This window comes from Giraffa tippelskirchi, chromosome 13 (genome assembly GCF_054371585.1).
Source record: "Giraffa tippelskirchi isolate mGirTip1 chromosome 13, T2T-mGirTip1v1.2.pri, whole genome shotgun sequence".
NCBI classification, from domain to species: domain Eukaryota; kingdom Metazoa; phylum Chordata; class Mammalia; order Artiodactyla; family Giraffidae; genus Giraffa; species Giraffa tippelskirchi.
The window spans coordinates 79,354,974-79,381,904 of record NC_137287.1 but is presented as its reverse complement, the minus strand read 5'-3'; the positions used below and the strand labels follow the sequence as shown (position 1 = coordinate 79,381,904).

General features: G+C 38.2%; 1 pseudogene; it reads right to left on the bottom strand.

Moving 5' to 3' along the window:
• Positions 1-1,654: 1,654 nt before the first annotated feature.
• Positions 1,655-26,931, bottom strand: LOC145530959 (ankyrin repeat domain-containing protein 26-like; annotated as a pseudogene).

Sequence of the window (26,931 nt, the reverse complement as noted above, 5' to 3'; positions counted from 1 at the left end):
ACAGCAGTATCTTTTTCTTAGAATAATGAAAATAAAAATGGAAATAAGCAAATGGGATCTAATTAAACTTAAAAGCTTTGGCACAGCACAGGAAATCATAAACAAGACAGATGACAACCCACATAATGGGCAACAATACTTGCAAATGATGCAACTGACAAGGGATTAATCTCCAACATATTCAAACACCTCAAAGAGCTCAATAGCAAAAAACAAGCAACCTGATCACAAAATAAGTGTAGGATCTAAATATACATTTTTGTAAGGAACATCTACAGATGACCAAAAAGCATGAAAGGATGCTCAGAAAGGATGTTCTGTATCACTAATTATTAGAGAAATGCAGAAATACTACAATGAGGTATCATTTCACACCAATCAGAATAGCCACCATCAAAAAATCTATGAACAATAAATACTGGAGAGAGTGTGGAGAAAAGGGAACCATCCTGCACTGCTTATGGAATGTAACTAGGTACACCCATTGTGGAGAACTCTATGAGGTTTCTTTAAAAACTAACTATAGACTTGCCATATGATTCAGCAGTCCCAGTCCTGGACATATATCTGGAAAAACCATAATTCAAATAGGTACATGCACTCCAATGTTCACTGTAGAACTATTGACAATAGCCAAGACATGGAAGCAACCTAAGTGTTCATCAACAGAAGAATGGATAAAGAAGATGCAGTGTACACACACACACACCACACACAAAATGGAATATAACGCAGCTATAAAAAGAATGAAATAATGCCATTTGTAGCAACACAGAAGGATCCCGAAATTACAATACTAAGTGAAGTAACTCAGAGAAAAACAAATATCACATCACTTACATGTGGAATCTAGTCAAAATAAGCTTATTTACAAAGCAGAAACCAACTCATAGATCTCAAAATCCAATTACAGTTATGAAAAGGGAAACATGATGGGAGGGATAAATTAGGAGATTGGGGTTAAAACATAGACACTATTTTCCAGTAGTGATGTATGGATATATGAGAGTTGGACCATAAAGAAGGCTGATTGCCAAAGAATTGATGCTTTTAAACTGTGGTGTTGGAGTAGACTCATGAGAGTCCTTGGACTGTAAAGAGACTAAACCAGTCAATCCTAAAGGAAATCAATCCTGAATATTCATCGGAAGGACTGATGCTGAGGCTGAAGCTCCAATACTTCGGCCACCTGACGTGAAGAGCAGACTCACGAGAGAAGACACTGATGCTAGGAAAGACTGAAGGCAGGAGGAGAAAGGGGACAACAGAGAACGAGATGGTTGGAGAGCATCACCAACTCAATGGACATGAATTTGAGCTAACTCCACAAGACAGTGGAGGACAGAGGAATCTGGCGGGCTGCAATCCATTGGTCCCAGAGTTGGACATGACTGAGTGACTAACACTTTCAATTTGAATATGGAAAACTTAACAGTGCTGGGTTTTAAATGTGACTAAAAGTAAGTTAGGTGCAAAAGTACTTAGATACTACTGCTTAAAAGCAGTATAAATACTACTTAAAACTGGTATTTTTAAAATACCATATAAATTTTCATCATACACACAAAAATATTTCCCTTTAATAAAGACTTTCTCATCATGTTTAACGGGAAACAACTAAAAATGTCATGAAAACAGTCCAGAAGGGAAATTTTTAATATTTATCTTTCAGATCATATATTTTTTTCTTCAAAATCTGTACATATTCTTGTGATATTTTCAAAAGTAGGTCCTGATACAGATTTGACCCATCTGTAGATCCTAGAGGAGACACTCCATAGGACTCAGATTCAAATTCAGCAGCAGCAGGAAAGAAAAAGGATTACATTCTTTATCTAAAATACTTGAGTTAACTAAGTATTAGTTAAAAAAAAAAAAAAACCTGAGATATTTCTAAGTGTTGCGAAAAACGAAACATATCTATAGATGACAGGAAACAAAATACAAGATTACAATTACATAATCTGCCCTTGGTCCCACATGTGGCTAAGTGTCAGAGCTTCTGGTTTTCTCATTCTTCATTCATTTACTCAATAACTATGTGCAAACGTGCTGTGACAAACCCTGGAAATACAAGATGAAGGTGACCCAGTCCACCCTGAAAAATGATATCCCATAAACTGGAAAAACAGACAAACAGGCAATTTCCACACAGAGTCATAAATACTAAGACATAAAAGACAGCACAAGAACCCTCAGGAGGGAGAGCCGGCTTTGTGTCAATCCTGCCAGCTTTTTGGTGGAGGCGCTGTGGAAGCAGATACATGAAGGACAGGAAAAAGTACCGGAGGAGATGGAGCAGAGAAGCATGTACAAAGACCGGAGGAGAGGAAGCGCACCTGTGGGATCCTACAGTCTGTCTGGTGAGATGCAGAGATAAGGAGGGTGGTAAAGAGATAAGGCCAAATACTTTGGCAGGATCCATATTGATGTGGGTGGCTGGAATTCTTCCTGAGGGCAAAAGATAAACTAGTGACAAAATCAATGTCTGGGAAATTAAGGTCACCCACCAAGTGACGGCGACACAGACGTGATTGCTTGAGTCTGGGTTTCCAAGCCTTAACAACTACCAGAAACTTCACAAGTTGATGAACTCCATGTTTTCTGAGAATAGTGTCAGGGTGCAGGTGGATAGTTCTACAGAGATGGCAGAAGTAGAGGGAGGATATAGCCAGGCACAAAAAGAAACACATACTGTCGTGATGATTGTAGCTCTGTAGTATAGTCTTAAGTCAGGCAAGTTGATTCCTCCAGTTCCATTGTTTCTCAAGATTGCTTGGCTATTCAAGGTTTTTTGGGTTTATATACAAATTGTGAAATTATTTGTTCTAGGTCTGTGAAAAATACCATTGGCAGCTTGATAGGGATTGCATTGAATCTATAAATTGCTTTGGGTAGTATATTCATTTTCACTATATTGATTCTTCCAATCCATGAACATCATATATTTCTCCATCTATTTGTGTAATCTTTGATTTCTTTCATCAGTGTTATATAGTTTTATATAACTCTTTTGTTTCTTTAGTTAAATGTATTTCTAAGTATTTCATTTTTGTTGCAATGGTGAATGGGATAGTTTCCTTAATTTCTCTGTTTTGTCATTGTTAGTGTATAGGAATGCAAGGGATTTCTGTGTGCTAATTTTATATCCTGCAACTTTATTATCTTCATTGATTCACTCTAGTAATTTTCTGGTGGTGTCTTTAGGGTTTTCTATGTAGAGGACCAAGTCATCTGCAAACAGAGAGAATTTTACTTTTTCTTTCCCGATCTAGATTCTTTTTATTTCTCTTTCTTCTCTGAATGCTGTGGCTAGAACTGCCAAAACTATGTTGAATAGTAGTGGTGAAAATGGGCACCCTTATCCTGTTCCTGATTTTAGAGGAAATGCTTTCAGTTTTTCACCATTGAGGACAATGTTGCTGTGGGATGAGAAGTGAGGAGATTTACTTAACAGTTAAGTTTGGGACAAGGAACTTCTCCCAAAGTGCTTGGTTGGTTCCAAATCTCTTCTTCGAAAAGATATATGTGTCCACAGCACCATGAACTCGGGTCTGCAGTAGGCAGCCTGCCCCTGGGACGGGGGTCAAGCATTTGCTTCCTCCTCTTAGGCCTGTGTGGGAAAGTCTCTGACTTGGGATTAAGTGTTCAGAGGCCTGCTGCGCTGCACAGCTAAAGCACGTTCTCCAGTTTTACAGCTCTCAAGTACTAAGACCCACCGTAGCCACAGTGCTGTTGAAAAAACCTTAGATTGCTCTTCTAAGATGGCAAGAAGCCAAATGAGAAAAAGGTTGAGACTGTATTTAACAAGGGCTATTTTTATCTGTACCACAAACATCATGAAAATACCATCAAAACCATAAACCCGAGTGCACTGACTGAAATGGATATTTTAATCACAATGATTGCACAATGATAACTAGTTGCAATTTAAAGACTCCCCATCATTGCTATCTCAGTCATCATTCATCCAGGTGATGTCAAGACAGAGACAAAAGTGAGCTTCAGTTACAATTTTTAAATATTTGATTTAACTACAAATTTAGAAACATTCTATAACTGCTCAGCACGATATTTTTTAGAAATTTAAATGAAAAAGCTATAAGTAAAATAGTAATGAAATACCTACTCTTGTATAAGAAAATAACAAAAAATCAACCTAGAACCAGAAATTAATCTTCTGACTTAGTATCACAAGTTTGTTTAATTCATTTTCAGTTACTAGGCAATAAGATTCCATTTCTAAATTAGAATTTAAATGCAGCTTTTCAAGAACCAGAAATTAATCTTCTGACTTAGTATCACAAGTTTGTTTAATTCATTTTCAGTTACTAGGCAATAAGATTCCATTTCTAAATTAGAATTTAAATGCAGCTTTTCAAGAAATTTAAGAATTTAATAAGTATCTCTTAAAAACGAGAAACCTAGGACCAAAAAAGATCACAAGATTTCTGGGTCCTTGATTACCACAGTTACTTATGGCTTTTACTTAGTGTGCATAAGTCAAATAAACAGCTCAGAAGTTCACCAAATCAAAAACAAGAATCACTTATCAGAAATCAGAAACTCAAAGCAAAAAGATAACAGAACTACCCTTAGTCAAGTAAATCTCAAAGCTCTTATGTAAAGGGCATGGAATTGAGGTAGAAACCACTACATTTGCTCTTGGAGTAAGATTTCAGTTGAGCACTAAAGTACTATAGAAATTTCTAACACAAGGGGGCTCCAGGACTGGCCTCGTGGTGAGAGTGCTGAGTCAAGTTTTGTTCCGCTGTTTCTCCACCTCAAGTTTGGTGCTGATCTCTGCCAGCCTCTCAGCAGTCCTGGAGAAGACGGCAAATAGCAATTTCATTTATGTTTCCCTAAAAAAGCATCCACATGTGGTTAGTGTTTCAATGCCAGTCAGTCCCTTATGCTGAGGGGTGGGAAAGCTGCGGCGGGTGCAGCGGAGCCTGGAGCTGATTATGAAGCGCGGCCACAGTGAGATCAATTAGAAAGTTAATCAAACTTCTGAAAGTACACTTTTGGTTACTAGACAATCAGATTCCATTTCTAAAGTTGAATTTAAATGCAGCTTTTCAACAAATTTAAGAATTTAATAAGTATCTCTTAAAAATGAGAGACCTAGGACAAAAAAACCATTAAATGTCTCCTTGATTATCACAGTTAAGTATGGTTTTACTTAGTGTGCATAAGTCAAAAAAACAACTCAGAAGTTCACCAAATTAAAAACAAGGATCATTCATATCAGAAATCTGAAACCCAATAGAAAAAATAGAAGAGAACTAACCTTGCTCAAGTAAGTTTCCACACTGTCATTTGAAGGGCGTGGAATTGAGGTAGAAAACCTTATGTTTGCTCTTGAAATAAGATTTGTGTTGAACCCTGAAGCAGGATTGAAATCTCCAACAGAAGAGGGCTCCAGGACTGGCCTCATGGTAAGACTGCTCAGTCAAGATCTGTTCCGCTGTTTCTCCACCTCAAGTTTGGTGCTGATCTCTGCCAGCCTCTCAGCAGTCCTAGGGAAGATGGCAAACAGCAATTTCGTTTATGTTTCCCTAAATGATTTACATTTTTTAAGTTGCCACATAGTAAATGGTATTCCCATTCAACTTTTTCAATACTGAAAACACAGAGCAGACCTACTGTAACCAATGACAGCTGTAACCTTGTTCTAAAGAAGTCCACATGAGTCTGGGGCTCCTCAAGTAACAAGTGACAGTTGGGAGAGGAGAGAAAGCGCATCAGAGAGAAAGGGAGGTGGCCACACAGTGACCCCTGCTGCCCTCTGGGACACATCTGCCTCCAGGAAACAGTTCAGGGATGAAGAAACACACCATCCCACAAAGCCATTTTAAGCACTTCCTTTTACCATTCTGGTATATACGTTTCACTCATGACCTCAGAGAAATTAAGTATTTGGCTCTGAGGAATCACCTAGAGCCACAATCTCGAGGGGAAGGTGAGAAAGTCAATCGATGAGACTGAAGAGAGCTAAAACAGCCCCAGGAATAATTACAAGTATTCCCTGCTTTTCCAAAGTTCACTTAATGCTACTTCACTTCATGTTACTTCACTTCTACGAAGGGCCTATGTCAGCAACTGTTTTTGATTGGAAAAAAAAATCTGAAGAGAATTTTTGGTTTAATTTCAAAAGGCAAAAAGTCAAAACAGCATTCAGCATATGTTTTTACAGTGAGAGGCATTATGCTCTCCAAGCAGGGAGAGTGGCTCCACTGTGCTCCTTCTCCAGAAGCCACACCCCACATCACAGCATCAAGTTGCCACAGCCCTGAATCCTCTCTGCAAGCACCTGTGCTTCTCTTGTGTATACTTATTTTATGCATCAACTAGCAGAATGTGTCGGAGAAGGCAATGGCACCCCACTCCAGTACTCTTGCCTGGAAAATCCCATGGACAGAGGAGCCTGGTAGGCTGCAGTCCATGGGGTCGCTAAGTCGGACACGACTGAGCGACTTCACTTTCACTTTTCACTTTCATGCATTAGAGAAGGAAATGGCAACTCACTCCATTGTTCTTGCCTGGAGAATCCCAGGGATGGCGGAGCCTGGTGGGCTGCCGTCTATGGGGTCGCACAGAGTCGGACACGACTGAAGTGACTTAGCAGCAGCAGCAGAATGTGTCCTCTGTTAACTGCTTCTTTGCTTTATGCTGTTTTGGCTTATGAAAGGCTCCCTAGGAATGCTCTGCTTTCAGATGTTGGGGAAACCTGGACTAGGCACTGCAGGTGGGATCTGCCTTTTCCATTCTCCACACACCCTGGTCAGTCAGGTCACCATGTTAGTTTCAACCACTTTGTGAATTACCTTGCCTTTCAACCCTGTGTTAATTTCCCCCTATTTCACAAGCATGCTTTTAAGTAGTGTAGAAAAACTTGATACAGTATTAACACAGATTGTCTTAGAGCACCTCTAGAAATGACTATCTAGTTAGCATTCACTTCCTACTAATCTCAGGCACCCAGCTCTATAAAAATTGGCTTTCAAGACAAAGTAATGAACTAAATTTATTTTCTGTGATTCTGTGTTGACTTGTTTACTTTATTTGCCAATGACTTTCTGACTCCTAGTTTTTCTAGGTAGAGTTGCTTATATTTTTCCCACTCTGCTTTATTATAATCTTCTGGCAAAGTTTTCATCTTGAAGAGTTCAGATTCCAAGTCTTCAGTTCTGAGTTCCATCTGATTTCTTTTGGAAACATTATTCTTCTTGTGTAACTACTCTAAGTTCTCTTGAGATGCTGCTTGTTATCTGAGGCAAATGTAAAAAGATAACATTTTTAAAATAATTTTAACTTGGATAATTATACTTGTTCCCTTTAGTTTTGAGTCAGTGATTCAGAGAACAATTTTCAATGTGAAAAAAAGAGTGGAAGTTTAAAACAGTTATCGTCAATTTGAAGTGAATTAAATCTGAATTATAAAATAAAAGTGGAATCAATGTTATAGGAGTACTTATATAATCTGATAATTCAAAGACTACGAAGATCAACTTAAAATTTTAAACACTGAACAAGACAACTTAAGAATAATTCAAGAGGATGGTGCTGGTTCTAAACCACAATATTGTCTTTTCCTCCTAATAGTCTTGCTGTATACCAATTGTTCTTATAAGTAAAAGGATTCTCTAGTGAGAATCATTCTGAAAGGTCAGTTTACTGGTAACTGTGATGGAAACTGAAATATTTAAAGGGAGAAACAAGTGTCCCCTTCCTTCCAGAAATCAACAAAATAAACTGCTCTAAGGGAAGTAGAGGGAACACATAAGCTGTATACATCCCAAATGTAATGTACAGTGAGGTGAATTCAAGCACATGACAGGTCAACAAATTAGCCTGTAAAAATAGGTTGACTTCTTTTCATTTCTCTACGAGATCCTGTCTCGCTCTTTCTTCAGTCTCCAATATACACTGTTCTACTTGACTGTGTTCTATCATATTCAGTCCTATATGACTTTTGAGGGTCACTACTTCTTGCTGCAACTGCTTTTTCTTCTCTAGTTTTTCACATTTCTTTTGCATTCCTTTCATAGATAATAACTCCTTGCAAAGAACTTGTTTTTTCTGCATCCAGGTGCAGATATTTTGAAGATGCAGTTCCTAGCTCTGCTGGAAGATCATCAATCTTCAAGAAGAAAACAATACCATTTGGTAATGAGGCAAGTGGGCTGAGCACAGCCTAACTCAAACCCCGGATCAAATAAATATGATGTTATCTGTATTATAGAATGTAGGGCCAGGTATTACTCAGAGAATCAAGAAAGAAGTTCAAACCACCAAGAGTCAAAATATACTCTTCACTGTCATCATCTTTGTCACACAACATTTGCATTTGATTTTACACTTTTATTGTTCTACAATAAATATTTTTCTACCTTTCCTCCATAAAATGACTGTAAGTCCCCTCTTAGTAGAATATCTCTTACTCCTCTCCATCCCTCATCTTAATGCCTCAAGGTTCTCAAAGAAGTGTGAGGGATACTGTATTGGGTTATCTAAGGCTGAGTTAATATCCCTCCCAAAAGAAGACTGTGACAACAAGACTCTAATTACTAAATCTGTAAATATGGATGCTAACCCCATAAGCCTTTTTCTGAACTACAACAACTTTTTGCTCATTTGAACTGTATTCCAAAGCAGTTAAAGAAATTCCATTTCCCAATAGTTTACTGAGATAATCTATACATTTACCTGAAAAGAAAAATGCCACATTCTTGTAAATCTTTGTTACTTTCCATTTATGCAAGATAAGTGCTGTGTGTATCAATAAATATTCCCTGTTAGACCAGTATGTACTTAAATAAGATTCTCCCTCATGGAAAAAATGACAACACCGTAAACTTAAGGGCTAAACTGCTCTTCACAGACTAGATGACAAGGGCTAAAGAGAAAAAGTTCCATGAGAGCTGGACAGTCAGAAAAGATCCATGAAGGAGCAGAGACTGGGCACCAGGTCTGAATAAATGGAGGACTACCCAAGAGGAAAAGAAACTGTAAACACAGAAAGGACTGTCTGAGCAAAGGCCAGGAAAAGGTGAAATCAGCCAGTGAACTCTGAGGATAAAATTCTACCTCAGGGAAATAAAAATATGCCCACACAGAAACATGTAAATCAATGTTCACAGCAGCATTATTAATAGCCCCAAAGTGGAAACAACCCAAAGCGTCATCAACTGATGAATGGATAAATGGCTTAGTCACAAGCTGTTCATTGTTTGACAATCAACAGAAACGGAAGAACTGATACGTGCTATCACATGGATGAACCTCAGAAACATGACGTCAAATGAGAAAAGCTAATCCCAAAGGACCACATAGTGTACAATTCCATTTATATAAAATACCCAAAACAGGCATGTCTCCAGAGACTGATATTAGACTGAGGGTTGCTTGGGACTGAGGAAGATGAGGGTGGGGGGGCAAAGGCGGTAGCTAAGGGATGCAAGGCTTCTTTTGGAGGGTGATGGAAATGCTCTAAAATTGACTTTGGTCACAGCTGACACCTCTCTAGACTAAGAGATACTAAACTACACGTGTTGAGTGGGTGCATTCCATGATACGTGAATTATATCTCAATACCTTTTTTAAAAAATTCAATGGAAGGATCTAGATAATCTTCTTAATTCTCTAGTTTGGATGAATGTACTATACACCATCTGAGTACCTCCATGTCTTTATAGTATATCTAAAATGAAAAGAAGGCAATGCCTTACTTCAACTGCTTTGTGTAATACCCTTTCTGCACAAGTTATACTTAAATGCACGAAATAAATATATACAGAACTCTACAGCCATTCACAAAAGTGAAGATGAGAAATGACAATTTTCTGGAACATTCCATTAAACATTATCCTCTGATTTTATCTGGCTTGCCTCATCACGGTAATAAAAAAGTCTATCAACTTGTGTGAAGAATGAGGTGCAATTCTCAACTTTTCTAAGGGTACCTAATATAAGAAAAAAATATATAGTGCAAATGGCAGAATGAAAGTCAGAGTTTAAGAAACAAGTGCATTTAAAGATAGTAAAACTGTAGTAAACTACTTGTAATGAAAATACAAAAGAAAGCTGTCTATGAAAATGAGTGTTCTAAAACACTTTATCCTATATGTTGACTGTTGACACATTAAATTTCACACCAAACTGACTTGTGAGTTGAAAAGTTGTTCCTTAAGTCCTGTGCCTCAGCTTCTAAGCTAGCACAATAATGTGACATGACCTCCAGTGAAGCCTCTGACATAGACTGGTTTCTTAGGGTATCAGCCAGTTCTTGTTGAAGTTGTCTCACAACTGCCTAATAAGATGCTCTGTCACTGAGTTTATAAGATCACTTTACTATTATGTTATGCTAATAATACATAACGTCAACATATGTACTTTGATCTCATCTCACATGATAGCAAAGTAACGCTCAAAATTCTCCAAACTAGGCTTCAACAGTATGTGAACCAAGAAGTTCCAGATGTACAAGCTGGATTTAGAAAAGGCATAGGAACGAGAGATCAAATTGCCAACAACCGTTGGATCATAGAAAAAGCAAGAGAGTTCCAGAAAAACATCTGCTTTATTGACTGTGCCAAACCCTTTGACTGTGTGGATCACTACAAAGTGTGGAAAATTCTTCAAGAGATGGGAATACTAGACCACTTTACCTGCCTCCAGAAAAATCTGTATGCAGGTCAAAAAGCAAGAGTTAGAACCTGATATGTAACAACAGGCTGGTTCCAAATTGGGAAAAGAATACATCAAGGCTGTATGCTGTCACCCCACTTATTTAACTTAGATCAGAGGACTTCATGCCAAAGCTGGGCTGAAGGAAGCACAAGCAGAAATCAAGAGTTTCAGGAGAAATATCAATAACCTCAGATATGCAGATTACAACACCCTTAGGGGAGAAAGCGAAGAAGAACTAAAGAGCCTCTTGATGAAAGTGAAAGAAGAGAGTGAAAAAGCTGGCTTGCAACTCAGCATTGAGAAAACTAAGATCATGGCATCTGGTCCCATCACTTCATGGCAAATAGATGGGGAAAGAGTGAAAATATGACAGACTTTATATTCCTGGGCTCCAAATCAATGCAGATGGTGACTGCAGACATGAAATTAAGATCCTTGCTTCTTCGAAGAAAACTATAGACAGTATATTAGAAAGCAAAGACATTACTTTATCGACCAAGGTCCATCTAATCTAAGCTATGGTTTTTCCAGTAGTCATGTATGGATGTGAGAGTTGTGTCATCAAGAAAGCTGAGCAGCAAAGAATTGATGCTATTGAACTGTGGTGTTGGAGAAAACTCTTGAGTGTCCCTTGGACTGCAAGGAGATCCAACCAGTCCATCCTAAAGGAAATCAATCCTGAATATTCATTGGAAGGACTGATGCTGAAGCTCCAATACTTTGGCCACCTGATGCAAAGAACTGACTCATGGAAAAGACCCTGATGCTGGGAAAGACTGAAGGAGGGAGGAAAAGGGGACAACAGAGGATGAGATGGTTGGATGGCATTCCTGACTCAATGGACATGAGTTTGAGCAAGCTCTGGGAGCTGGTGATGGACAGGGAAGCCTGATGTGCTGCATGCAGTCCATGGGGTCATGAAGAGTCAAGACATGACTGAGCGACAACTAAACTGAACTGATGTACTTTGAAAACTATCACCACAGACATCTACTCACCTTCTTTTCTATCCTCACTGAATTTCGTTACAGACACAGAAGTGTCTCTGGCCTTCCTGATACTAAGTTACTCAGAAAAAAGATGCAGACCCACTGTCCACGCCCTGCCCCTCCCAATAAATTTGCAGAGCTTCACCACCTCATGTCCAGAAAGAAACAGGTGTGAATGTGGGACAAGTGGTGGAAAATTCCACACTGTGGAACATTTTCACTCTTTCTTTATTAGAGGTTTGATTAAGTTCAGAGATCTTCACATATTCTATCCAGTGCTCAGATCTTTCCAATAGATTCCTATCTCAGCAAAAAAAAATGAGGCCATTCCCTCGCGCTTATCTATTTTATATCTAGTAATGTGTCTATGTTAATCTCAAACTCCTAATTTATCCCTCCTCCCCACCTTTGCCCTTGGCTAACCCCAAGGACTAGCATAGAACAGGGAACTCTACTCAATATTCTGTAGTCACCTATATGGGAAGAGGATCTAAAAAAGACTGGAGATATGTATACATATAACTGAATCAACTTGCTGTATATCTGAAACTAACACAAAATTGGAAATTAAGCACATTCCAAGATAAAAGAAAAATGAAATTTAAAAAATGAGGTTGTTCCCATGGCCTTCAAGGAGCCTCGATAACCTGGACTCCACCTGCCTCCAGACCGCAGACCCTACAGCCCACTCCCCAACTCACTCCATTCCTGCTGCTCACGAATCCTGCCACCCTTCAGTTTTAGTGGACAAGTGTGTATTCAAATGATAGTAATTCATCCTTAAAATGAGAATTCTCCAAGCCATGCTTCAACAGTATGTGAAATGCGAAATTCCAGATGTTCAAGCTGGTTTTAGAAATGGCAGAGGAACCAGAGATCAACTGTCAACATCCGTTGGATCATTGAAAAAGCAAGAGAGCTCCGGAAAAACATCTACTTCTGCTTTATTGACTATGATAAATCCCTTGACTGTGTGGATCACCACAAACTGTGGAAAGTCGTTAAAGAGATGGGAATACCAGACCACCTGACCTGCCTCTTGAGAAACCTGTATACAGGTCAGGAAGCAACAGTTAGAACTGGACATGGAACAACAGACTGGTTCCAAATTGGGAAAGGAGTACGTCAAGGCTGTATATTGTCACCCTGCTTATTTAACTTATATGCAGAGTACATCATGAGAAATGCTGGGCTGGATGAAGCACAAGCTGGAATCAAGATTGCCGGAGAAATATCAATAACCTCAGATATGCAGATGACACCACCCTTACAGCAGAAGGTGAAGAAGAACTAAAGAGCCTCTAGATGAAAGTGAAAGAGGAGAGTGAAAAAGTTGGCTTATACCTCAACATTCAGAAAACTAAGATCATGGCATCTGGTCCCATCACTTCATGGCAAATAGATCGGCAAAGAGTGGAAACAGTGACAGATTTTATTTTTTCAGGCTCCAAAATCACTGCAGATGGTGACTGCAGCCATGGGATTAAAAGAGGCTTACTCCTTGGAAGGAAAGTTATGACCAACCTAGACAGCATATTAAAAAAGAGACAATACGTTGCCAACAAAGGTCCATCTAGTCAAGGCTAAGGTTTTTTTAGTAGTCATGTATGGATGTGAGAGTTGGGACTATAAGGAAAGCTGAGTGCCGAAGAATTAATGCTTTTGAACTGTGGTGTTGGAGAAGACTCTTAAGAGTCCCTTGGACTGCAAGGAGATCCAACCGGTCCATGCTAAAGGAAATCAGTCCTGAATATTCATTGGAAGGACGGATACTGAAGCTCAAACTCCAATACTCTGGCCACTTGTTGCAAAGAACTGACTGATTTGAAAAGACCCTGATGCTGGGAAAGATTGAAGGCAAGAGGAGAAGGGGATGACAGAGGATGAGATGGTTGGATGGTATCACCGACTCAATGGACATGAGTCTGAGTAAACTCTAATAGTTGGTGATGGACAGGGAGGCCTGGCGTGCTGCAGTCCATGGGGTCGCAGAGTCGGACATGACTGAGTGACTGAACTGAACTGATTTGATTTAACTGAAAATGAGAATTATGAGCAAATTGTTTGCAAAAATGTTCTAAGTAAATCATAAATAGCAGATGCAAGAGTAAATCAAGAACAGTTTGGGTAAAGCTCACTACTTGAGTCCCAAATTATGATTTAATGACATGTAGATGCCTTTAAACAGTTGAGAGGCCACAATAATAAATGATTCAAGGCTGAAATGTTTCTGAAATTAATTTAAATTGACATGAAGAGAAAGAAAATTATCCCAAGAAATATCTCCAATAAACACCACCACTTGCTAGCTTTAAAAAATGTACATCTGATACCTAACCTATACAGCTACCCCAAAGTAAGAGCCTTAGCTCTGTACATATTGAAACAGATTAAATTTTGTAAAAAAATTTTTTCTTGAGAATATGCTACTGTTCTAACATTATAATAGTCAATTATAAGAATTATACCTATTGATAGCTGCACTAAGCACTTCTACAAACATCAATTAACTCATTAGCTATAATGATTTGAGAAAGGAAGACGTTAGAAATATAAGTAAGCTTCAGATTTTTCACCAGGTCTTCTGACTCTACTAGTCCTCTTACATCAAACCAAGTTACTTCTCTAGTACAAACATATAAACACAAAATAAGCCTCTCATTTCACTCATGGTACATACACTAATGGTAAATAAGATAAAATTTAGAGACCTCTTCTTAGACAATCATGAGATTATTTGCTGCTTCCATAACTTTCAATACCTTTTCGTAATGTTTAAAATAGTAAGATAGGGCAAAAGACAATGAAAAACACTAATTAATTATCACTAAATATATATTATGGCATATCTGTCACTGTTTTCAAATGTTCCTTGTACTAAAATAGGACACTACTAGAGCAAAGTGTTAACTTTCTCACAAGAATGACAACCAAAATTCAGTCTCTGAATTGCCTGTATTTTTCCTCCTTACCATCAGTGGAAGTGATAAACTACCCTAATGATCTATCAAGGAAGTGAAATCACTACCAAAAATTAAGAGTATCTATTGCTAGTAGCAAGAGTTATGGTTTTTCTTGGGGGGCAGGGGAGGCGGGACTTTTAGAAGTTTATTCTGAAGAAGTTACTTTTTAAAGTGTTCAAAATTGTTTCTACAACTGATCTTGCAGTTTTTACAAATTGGAATATGGTAAATGATGTGCAAAGGTCGTTGACAGGGTATTGGTTAAAGAAATGATAGTGGAGCCAAGAACAGACTCTGATTTAGACACTGAAGGTGATGACGTGCATGGAGTGACGCACACGCTCAGTCCAAAGCAAGGGACTTGGGTGGGTAGTGCAGTCGATGGTGGACCACACGCCGTCTTCCTGACCTGAACCACAATCATGATGCTGGTTCCTCTGAGATGGTTGCAATAATTTTGAGATCAATTCTGATGGAAAATATTAAAGGCCTCCTTGGATGAGGTCATTGTCCCTACCTGACTGCTGTAGACAAATGGATCTGAATTACAAATATTACTTTTCCGACAGATGAAAAATGTCATCCCTCCTCAAAATATAGATGTATAGGCTTTCACAATCCTCTATACTTTCTATGATGCATACTGTTGGTTTATAAAATATATTCATACACAGATACATACACACACATATTGGAAAATGACTACAGAAAATACCTCAGAGTTCATTTCCTTATTAGCCATTTTTTCTCCTTTTGTTTGGCAAGGTGATTGGCCAGGATTCCCTCCTGCAAGATTCTGGCATTCCGTTCTCCAGAAAGCTGCTTCAGAGTATCATACGTCACTCTTCCATAACCTGGAGAGACATTATATGAAGTTTTTGGGCCCATACCATTAAAAGAAAAAAAACAGTTAAAAGCTTAGAATCAGAATATAAAATGCAATAAAACTGTCTAAAGGAAGTAGCCTTTTAAAGCATAAGGATCTTTATCCCATGTGAGTAACTCGGATCTTAATTTAAATGTCTGCTAAATTTCAGTTCAGTTCAGTTCAGACGCTCAGTCGTGTCCAACTCTTTGCGACCCCATGAATCACAGCACGCCAGGCCTCCCTGTCCATCACCAACTCCCGGAGTCTACCCAAACCCATGTCCATCGAGTCGGTGATGCCATCCAGCCACCTCATCCTCTGTCATCCCCTTCTCCTCCTGCCCCCAATCCTTCCCAGCATCAGGGGATTTCCCAATGAGTCAACTCTTCGCATGAGGTGGCCAAAGTATTGGAGTTTCAGCTTCAACATCAGTCCTTCCAATGAACACGCAGGGCTGATGTCCTTTAGGATGGAATGGGTGGATCTTCTTGGAGTCCAAGGGACTCTCAAGAGTCTTCTCCAACACCACAGTTCAAAGCATCAATTCTTCGGCGCGCAGCTTTCTTCACCATCCAGCTCTCACATCCATACATGACTACTGGAAAAACCATAGCCTTGACTAGATGGACCTATGTTGGCAAAGTAATGTCTCCGCTTTTTAATATGCTATTGAGGTTGGTCATAACTTTCCTTCCAAGGAGTAAGTGTTTTTTAATTTCATGGCTGCAAGCACCATCTGTAGTGATTTTGGAGCCCAAAAAAATACAGCCTGACACTGTTTCCACTGTTTCCCCATCTATTTCCCATGAAGTGATGGGATCAGATGCCATGATGTTAGTTTTCTGAATGTTGAGCTTTAAGCCAACTTTTTCACTCTCCTCTTTCACTTTCTTCTAGAGGCTCTTTAGTTCTTCTTCGCTTTCTGCCATAAGGGTGGTGTTATCTGCATATCTGAGGTTATTGATATTTCTCCTGGCAATCTTGATTCCAGATTGTGTTTCTTCCAGCCCAGTTTCTCATGATGTACTCTGCATATACATTAAATAAGTAGGGTGACAATATACAGCCTTGACGTACTCCTTTTCCTATCTGGAACCAGTCTGTTGCTCCATGTCCAGTTCTAACTGTTGCTTCCTGACCTGCATACAGGTTTCTCAAGAGACAGGTCAGATGGTCTGATATTTCCATCTCTTCAAGAATTTTCCACAGTTTATTGTGATCCACACAGTCAAAGGCTTTGGCATAGTCAATAAAGCAGAAATAGATGTTTTTCTGGAACTTTCTTGCTTTTTCAATGATCTAACAGATGTTGGCAATTTGATCTCTGGTTCCTCTGCCTTTTCTAAAACAAGCTTGAACATCTGGAAGTTCACGGTTCACATATTGCTGAAGCCTGACTTGGAGAATTTTGAGCATTACTTTACTAGCATGTGAGATGAGTGCAATTGTGTGGTAGTTTGAGCATTCTTTGGCATTGCCTTTCTTTGGGCTTGGAATGAAAACTGACCTTTTCTAGTCCTGCGGCCACTGCTGAGTTTTCCAGATTTGCTGGCATATTAAGTGCAGCACTTTCACAGCATCATCTTTCAGGATTTGAAATAGCTCAACTGGAATTCCATCACCTCCACTAGCTTTGCTCGTAGTGATGCTTTCTAAGGCCCACTTGACTTCACATTCCAGGATGTCTGGCTCTAGGTGAGTGATCACACCATCGTGATTATCTGGGTCATGAAGATCTTTTTTGTACAGTTCTTTTGTGTATTCTTGCCACCTCTTCTTAATATCTTCTGCATCTGTTAGGTCCGTACTATTTCTGTCCTTTATCGAGCCCATCTTTTCATGAAATGTTCCCTTGGTATCTCTAATTTTCTTGAAGAGATCTCTAGTCTTTCTCATTCTGTTGTTTTCTTCTATTTCTTCGCATTGATCACTGAGGAAGGCTTTCTTATCTCTCCTTGCTATTCTTTGGAACTCTTCATTCAGATGGGAATATCTTTCCTTTTCTCCCTTGCTTTTCGCTTCTCTTCTTTTCACAGCTATTTGTAAGACCTCCTCAGAAGCCATTTTGCTTTTTTGCATTTCTTTTCCATGGGGATTTTCTTGATCCCTGTCTCCTATACAATATCATGAACCTCTGTTCATAGTTCATCAGGCACTCTGTCTAGCAGATCTAGTCCCTTAAATCTATTTGTTCACTTCCACTGTATAATCATACAAAGCACGGCAGCTGTGATGGACCATGGACAAGTGCGGTGGTTGTGATAGACCATGCAGAAGCTCAGCCCAGAGCAGCTACCCCACGGCTGAGGCAGGGGGTGGCACCCGAGAGGAGCTACCTCGGGCCAGAGGTCACGGGGAGAGGCTGAGAGGAGCTACCCCGCGCCCGAGGTCGGGGGCGGCAGCCGAGAGGAGCTTCCCCACATTCTACGAGCAGTGGCTGCGCAGGCACAGGAGGGCTGAGAGGAGCTACTCCACATTTAAGGTCAGGAGGGGCTGCCGTGAGGAGATACCCCTTGTCCAAGGTAAGGAGCAGCGGCTGTGCTTTGCTGGAGCAGCCGTGAAGAGATACCCCATGTCCAAGGTAACAGAAACCCAAGTAAGTCAGTAGGCACTAAGAGAGGGCATCAGAGGGCTGACACACTGAAACTACAATCACAGAAAACTAGCCAATCTGATCACATGGACCACAGCCTTGTCTATCTCAATGAAACTAAGCCATGCCGTGTGGGGCCACCCAAGAAGGATGGGTCATGGTGGGGAGGTCTGACAGAATGTGGTCCACTGGAGAAGGGCATGGCAAACTACTTCAGTATTCTTGCCTTGAGAACCCCATGAACAGTATGAAAAGGCAAAAAGACAGGACACTGAAAGAGGAACTCCCCAGGTTGGTAGGTGCCCAACATGCTACTGGAGATCAGTGGAGAAATAACCCCAGAAAGGATGATGGGATGGAGCCAAAGCAAAAACAATACCCAGCTGTGGATGTGACTGGTGATAGAAGCAAAGTCCGATGCTGTAAAGAGCAATATTGCATAGGAACCTGGAATGTTAGGTCCATGAATCAAGGCAAATTGGAAGTGGTCAAACAGGAGATGGCAAGAGTGAACGTCGACATTCTAGGAATCAGCAAACTAAGATGGACTGGAATGGGTGAATTTAACTCAGATGACTATTATATCTACTACTGTGGGCAGGAATTCCTTAGAAGAAATGGAGTAGCCATCATGGTCAACAAAAGAGCCCAAAATGCAGTACTTGGACGCAATCTCAAAAACGACAGAATTATCTCTGTTCATTTCCAAGGAAAATCATTCAATATCATGGTAATCCAAGTCTATGCTCCAACCAGTAACGCTGAAGAAGCTGAAGTTGAACGGTTCTATGAAGACCTACAAGACCTTTTAGAACTAACACCCCCCAAAAGATGTCATTTTCATTATAGAGGACTGGAATGCAAAAGTAAAAGTCAGGAAACACCTGGCGTAACAGGCAAATTTGGCCTTGGAGTACAGAATGAAGCAGGGCAAAGGCTAATAGAGTTTTGCCAGGAGAACACACTGGTCATAGCAAACACCCTCTTCCAACAACACAAGAGAAGACTCTACACATGGACATCACCAGATGGTCAACACCGAAATCAGACTGATTATATTCTTTGCAGCCAAAGGTGGAGAAGCTCTATACAGTCAGCAAAAACAAGACTGGGAGCTGACTGTGGCTCAGATCATGAACTCCTTATTGCCTGCTAAATTTATCACAGAGAAAAAACATGCAGATATACTACTGTGAAAGGAAATTTCTTTACTAAGCATTTAACTAGTTCCTTCACAGTCTCAAGGCAAGTTAGCCTGTATTTTAACATTAAAAAAGCCAAAATTAATACATGGATTGGAATTAAGAAGATTACTTTGTCTACTGTATCAAAAGTGCCAATCATTATGTTAATAATTAAGCTCAAGTTACATCCATTCCTCCACTCAGAAAACACATACAGAGCATCTATTAAAAGCCAAGAATGGCAAGAAACTTATCACTTAAACTCTGAATGTCACAGTTCATACCTAGGTTGAGATTACATTTTGTTTGAAATCTAAATAATACATATTAAATAAAAGGGATATTATAAATAATATTGATGCAATGGTGTTAGAAATTTGAAATTTTCACCAACAATTACTCTACCTGATTCAGATCATTTCCCAGTCTTTAGTTCTATCTAGTGCTCTGAGAGTGAGTTCAAGTTGCTGTTTCATTTCAACTTCTTTACTGTATTGGTCTTCCTTTCTTCTTAACTGCTCCCTAATTTTTCATATAACATATCAGACTTTCTTCTATTCTCTTCTTCTTGCTTTAAGGTGAATCTGCAAAATTTATAGAACTCTTCTTAAAAAAACACGAGACTATTCACTGCTGCAATAACTTTTATTCCCTCTTCACAAAGTTTAAAATAGTAAAATGGGGGAAAATACAATGAAGAACACTTAATAATGATCACTGTTTTCATGCAGAAGGTTACAAATAAAACAGCATAAATTTTTTTTTTCCTTTTCTGTCTTTAGAAAAATGGCTACTTGTTATTTCTGTGGGTGGGAATGTAAAGTAATATAAACTTTCTTAAGAGTAGTTTAGAAATATGGATCAAAGACTGTTTCCAAAAATTCTTATAGTTTAACCAAATAATACAGTATTATTAAAGAAAATGAATTTAAAATAATTAGAAATGTAGAAATGAATTTGTAGAAAAGATGTTCTTTGTAGTATTAAATATAATACAGTAAAGTGAAAACCAACCAAAAGTCAATCTGTTAAATCATTAATGAGGTTTCCGTTATGGTGGACTTCTGTATGATCATGAAAATAGTGATTTGGAAAAATACACATTAAGTCATTAGAAGCATTCACTGTTAAGAACTTCTATTATTTCCATGAATTTCTCACTCTACAATACTAACGACGTTTTATCCCCTGTAAAATCCCAGAGGGTAAGTTAAAAATTAGAACACAGCTACGTCTCTGCAGTATTCAAGTCAATAATGGTTCAAATATTTCTTTATAAGTAGGATGTGCGGTATCTCAAGCTGCCGAGCTCTCGTTCCCACTTCACTTTCTGATGCCCTAACTGTGATTCACTTCTTTTCTTTCGGACAGTTCTTTCTGTAGCTCACCAACCTTATTTTCCAGTTTTTAAATTTCTCCTCTAAGTAGTTCACAGTGGCTTTTTTAAAGTTCTATTTATCTTTCATATGAAAGAATTGCATCCCGAATTTTCAACAAGTTAACACAATCTGCACCATGAAGAAAACACATAGAAACAAGAAACACATTGATATGAGTAATTTTTGAGTATAAAGGACTGTGCCTTTCATGTTCACACCTCCATACACTGAACAAGTATTCAGTGTTTATAAAGTGAAGACAGTATTCTAAGCTCTCCAGATAAAACAGATGATCCTGGCTCTTGGTTAGCTTGAAGTCTAGTAGAAGAGAAAGAGAAATAAAATAACTACATATATATATATATAAAATAATTATAAATTCAGGTACAGTAAGGATGATCATAGGCCTATAGCTCAGAGTATATATATACTCTCTTTCACTGTCTTTTAATACAAAACATACTTCTAAGATGCACAGCACTATAATATATCCGTAGCTCTAGAGCAGTACTAGACAAAGTGTGCATATATTACTACACTATATACAAACAGGCTTTGTATTGATATTTACACCATGGTCCTACCTTTATACCTCAAGCCAAGTGCTTCTACTTGCAATGTGGAATTCTTAGAGTCAAGACATCGCCATCCTTGGAAGCAGTTTCAGATGACTGAGTTAAGTCATTCAGGTAGCTCACGTCATTAATCTGTTCTTTGACCTACACATACATAATACTGTTTCACAATGTCCTTAAAATATTTATAAAATATACTAACTGTAAAAAGGTGATAAATAGCTCTTCATTAAATCAAAAACAGACACTACTTAAAAGGACAGATTTTTATCAAAATGATAATTTGATCAATAGTGTTTCTAAATTAAGTTCTCAAAGTATATGTCTCTACAACAAATGAAGATTTTTTGTTTTTCCACTATTCCTGTTACAAAACATCTTTTACTTGGATGATATTTTTTATAGTTAACTTTTTTATTATACCTTGTTCTTTTCATTACATGTTTTCTTCACAGTCCTAAAATAACAAATGATTCTTTTCAGGTTAATATTAAATACTTAAAAATACAAACAATACCTAAACTTTGGCTTTTTACATAAAACCTTTGCACTGGGAAGTAATTTTTTATTAAAGGATTAAAGAATAAAGAGCAAATTAATAAATATAAATAAATTAATAAATATAAATAAAAAATTAATAAATATAAATAAACATAAATATAAATAATAAATATAAATAAAGAGTAGCATTAATGGACAAAGAAAATATATTAATAATACTATAAAGCATTCACTTTAGATCAAAGGAAAAGGAAAAACATAACGTTATTTGTGCTATTTGATAGGAAGCAGTATACCAGGGTTTTCGGCAGGTGTCATTTCAATAAGAACTACCTTCTAGGGCGATAAAACCTATCTCGGAAGTATTCCTAATTCCTTATAAGAAAGAAACCCATTTTTAAGAAAACCATAATAACCATGATATTAGCCTTCTGAGGACTTCCTATGCAACTGCTATGCATTATTATAAGCACTTGACATGTCATAAGGCATTTTAATCCTCACAGTAATTCTGAGAGACAGGTAATACATTAGGTCCTTTAAGAAATGGAACATGGAAAGGCTGAGGATCTTGCCCAAGCCCACACAGCAGGTCACCAACAGACCCAGAATTCAAACCCAGGAAATCTGGCCTCAACACTGTGGTTCCAAAACATGCTGAGAAAGTAATATTTAAATAAGTCTTTCTAAGTAATATGATAGCAAATGAATCTATATTATTATTCCATGTCTAGCAATAACTATAAATAATAATTTTTGAATCTTAATATATTTCTAAAAAAATCAAACATCATTCCAGGTAGGCAATATTGGAAACCTACTTGCAATAAAGATTTGCTTTTTGTAAAGAAATTCGTCAATAGGCATTCATGTAACCATTCTGCTGTTTCTTCACGTACCTGACACGCACTTATTGAGCACACAATATGTGTTAATGACACTCTATGTATGGGAAGGATGGTAATTTAGAACTTTATCATCCAAAAATAATAATTAATGAAAGATTGTCAATAGCTTTTTCTACTGAATATAAACAAAAATTTCCCCTCTTCCCAGGAATCTATAAACAATATGAAGTTAATATGATGTGATGTTTCAGAGTACCTCACAAAACCGTAGCTACTCACGATGATACCATCATCCAGAATCATCAAGGAATGATTAAATCCTATTCAGTATAGCCTAAGTATTTGTGTATTCATGATTCTATAATTTTTTAAAATCTATGTATGATAGAGTTAATTTAAGTAATCATCTGCATATTCAATTACATAACAATATTACACTTCAGAACCAATGAACAAGCCTTTACCATAAAGCTATATATGAACAGAAGTATTATGGACAATTAGTTTACTGTAATAGTTTAAAGATGTCATACAATCAATAAGCTTTCTAATATTGGAAATGGAAACAAGATTCAACTCAATAAACACGTCCTCTGCTGGCTCATTTCCAACAGCTCATATACTCTAAAAGCTCCCCTCTGAACATAAAACAAGAAACTCCTTTGAACTCCCCATTCCTCTTCAGTTACCATCCAGTTCTCCATTGCCTGTCCAAGGAAATATTGTCTATGGAGCTGTTTACATGTATTCACTACAGTTCAGCTTCCAAGGGGACTATTCACTGAAATGACTTCTGGCCAAAGGCACTCGTCCTCACCTAACCCTTTTGGGGTTAAGTGAAAAATAACTCGCCTTACCCAATTTTGTCACAAACTCACAAACCCAATTTTGTCCCTGTTTGAATTAATTCATGTATATTAAATCTACCAAAAATGAATTAGGAGATGATTTTTAATGTTATAAAGGCTAGCTTCTCTTGAAAACATTAGAGGACACAAATAGATGGAGAAATATACCGTGTTTATGGATCAGAAGAATCAATATAGTGAAAATGAGTATACTACCCAAAGCAATCTATAGATTCAATGCAATGCCTACCAAGCTACCAACGGTATTTTTCAGAGAACTAGAACAAATAATTTCACAATTTGTATGGAAATACAAAAAACCTCAAATAGCCAAAGCAATCTTGAGAAAGAAGAATGGAACTGGAGGAATCAACCTGCTTGACTTCAGGCTCTACTACAAAGCCACAGTCATCAATATGGTATGGTACTGGCACAAAGACAGAAATATAGATCAATGGAACAAAGTGGGAAGCCCAGAGATAAATCCACGCATCTATGGACACCTTATCTTCGACAAAGAAGGCAAGAATATACAATGGAAAAAAGACAATCTCTTTAACAAGTGGTGCTGGGAAAACTAATCAACCACTTGTAAAAGAATGAAACTAGAACACTTTCTAACATCACACACAAAAATAAACTCAAAATGGATTAAAGATCTAAACATAAGACCAGAAACTATAAAACTCCTAGAGGAAAACATAGGCAAAACACTCGCCGACATAAACCACAGCAGGATCCTCTATGACCCACCTCCCAGAATATTGGAAATAAAAGCAAAAATAAACAAATGGGACCTAATTAAAATTAAAAGCTTCTGCACAACAAAGGAAACTATAAGCAAGGTGAAAAGACAGCCTTCAGAATGGGAGAAAATAATAGCAAACGAAGCAACTGACAAAGAATTAATCTCAAAAATATACAAGCAACTTCTGCAGCTCAATTCCAGAAAAATAAACGATCCAATCAAAAACTGGGCCAAAGAACTAAACAGACATTTCTCCAAAGAAGACATACAGATGGCTAACAAACACATGAAAAGATGCTCAACATCACTCATTATCAGAGAAATGCAAATCAAAACCACAATGAGGTACCATCTCACGCCAGTCAGAATGGCTGCTATCCAAAAGTCTACAAGCAATAAATGCTGGAGAGGATGTGGAGAAAAGGGAACCCTCTTACACTGTTGGTGGGAATGCAAACTAGTACAGCCACTATGGAGAAGAGTGTGGAGATTCCTCAAAAAACTGGAAATAGAACTGCCATATGACCCAGCAATCCCACTGCTGGGCATACACACTGAGGAAACCAGACTTGAAAGAGACACGTGTATCCCAATGTTCATCGCAGCACTGTTTATAATAGCCGGGAAACCGAAGCAACGTAGATGTCCATCAGCAGACGAATGGACAAGAAAGCTGTGGGTACATATACACAATGGAATATTACTCAGCCATTAAAAAGAATACATTTGAATCAGTTCTAATGAGGTGAATGAAACTGGAGCCTATTATACAGAGTGAAGTAAGCCAGAAAGAAAAACACCAATACAGTATACTAACGCATATATATGGAATTTAGAAAGATGGTAATGATAACCCTGTATGTGAGACAGCAAGAGACACAGATGTATAGAACAGTCTTTTGGACTCTGTGGGAGAGGGCGAGGGTGGGATGATTTGGGAGAATGGCATTGAAACATGTAAATTATCATATGTGAAACGAATTGCCAGTCCAGGTTTGATGCATGATACAGGGTGCTTGGGGCTGGTGCACTGGGATGACCCAGAGGGATGGGATGGGGAGGGAGGTGAGAGTGGGGTTCAGGATGGGGAACACATGTACACCCATGGCGGATTCATATCAATGTATGGCAAAACCAATACAATATTGTAAAGTAATTAGCCTCCAATTAAAATAAATAAATTTATATAAAAAAATTTCCCCTCACTATATCTTAAACAGAGAGTCCCTACAGCACATTTGTAAGGTTTTGTTTTTTTTTTTTTTTTGAGGACTAATATCTGGAGAACAGACAAACTTTATATTACTAGGAGCCAGAATCTATTAACACCAATCAGAAAGAGGAACCAATTCCTAAATTTTAATGCAAATTATATATAATGATAATGTTATACATCAATACATATTACCTGCTTACATTCAGTTATGTGTGTGCTCAGTCGTGTCTGACTCTGCATCCCCTAGGACTGTAGCCTGCCTGGATCCTCTGTCCAGGCAAGAATATGGAGTGGGTTACCACAACCTTCTTCAGGGGATCTTTCCAACACAGGGACTGAACCCAGGTCTCCCAACAATACTGGAGTGGGTATCCTATCCCTTTCACCAGGGGAACTTCCCAACCCAGAAATTGAACTGCGGTCTCCTGCATTGCAGCTGGATTCTTTACCAGCTGAGCTACCTGGGAAGCCCCTACATTCAGTTATATTAAATCCTAACAGCCACCAATGAAAGTGGACAAAGCACTTTTAATAATATTTACTGATTTCCCATCTGGAAATGAAATAAGTTAGAAAGTTATTATTTGTACCCTAACAACAAAGGCCCAATCTGAAAGGTTCAATTCTTTTAATAGGCAGTTGGGCTGATTCTATGACCTACTCTCTCCCTGAATGTTCATCCCTAAGTCCATCCTAAAGGAGATCAGTCCTGAGTGTTCATTGAAAGGACTGATGTTGAAGCTGAAACTCCAATACTTTGGCCATCTGATGTGAAGAGCTGACTCATTTGAAAAGACACTGATGCCGGGAAAGACTGAAGGCGGGAGAAGAAGGGGACGACAGAGGATGAGATGGTTGGATGGTATTACCGACTCAACGGACAAGAGTTTGGGTAAATTCCAAGAATTGGTGATGGACAGGGAGGCCTGGCGTGCTGCAGTCCATGGGGTCACAAAGAGTTGGACACGACTGAGAGACTGAACTGAACTGAACTGAAGTCAACTATGCCAAGATATCAGACAGAATGAATCTTTAGTTTTGGCATCAGTGACTGACAATTTCAACAAAAAACCTTGACCACTGGCAATGATTTCTCTTTCCACATATCTAGGTCAGGGACCATCATCGTCATATTGTTGATAAATTCAACTCTTTAATCTTATGATTCAGTATTTGGTCTCACCTTCTTTATCAAGTAAATAAATTATAAAAATGGAAGAAGTAAACAGTAGTCAGGAAAGTTTTTTGCCTCAGTTCCAAAGACAAGCTATAAATTATAACAAATTCTAACAATATTTTAAGTTTTCTAATTGAAGTGCTATAAAAACTTAAATTATCATCTATCGATTCTAAAAGGCTACTTTTGAAAGGTAATTTTATTTGTTATGAACTCTGTTGAAAACTGTATTATGTTGTTAAAGAATAGAAAACAGTATTAAACCAGAAATTTAAATTTATATTTTTACATACCTGTGAATGGTTATTTTCATCTCCATCAGATTTTTCTTGTTCTTTCTCTGATATCAT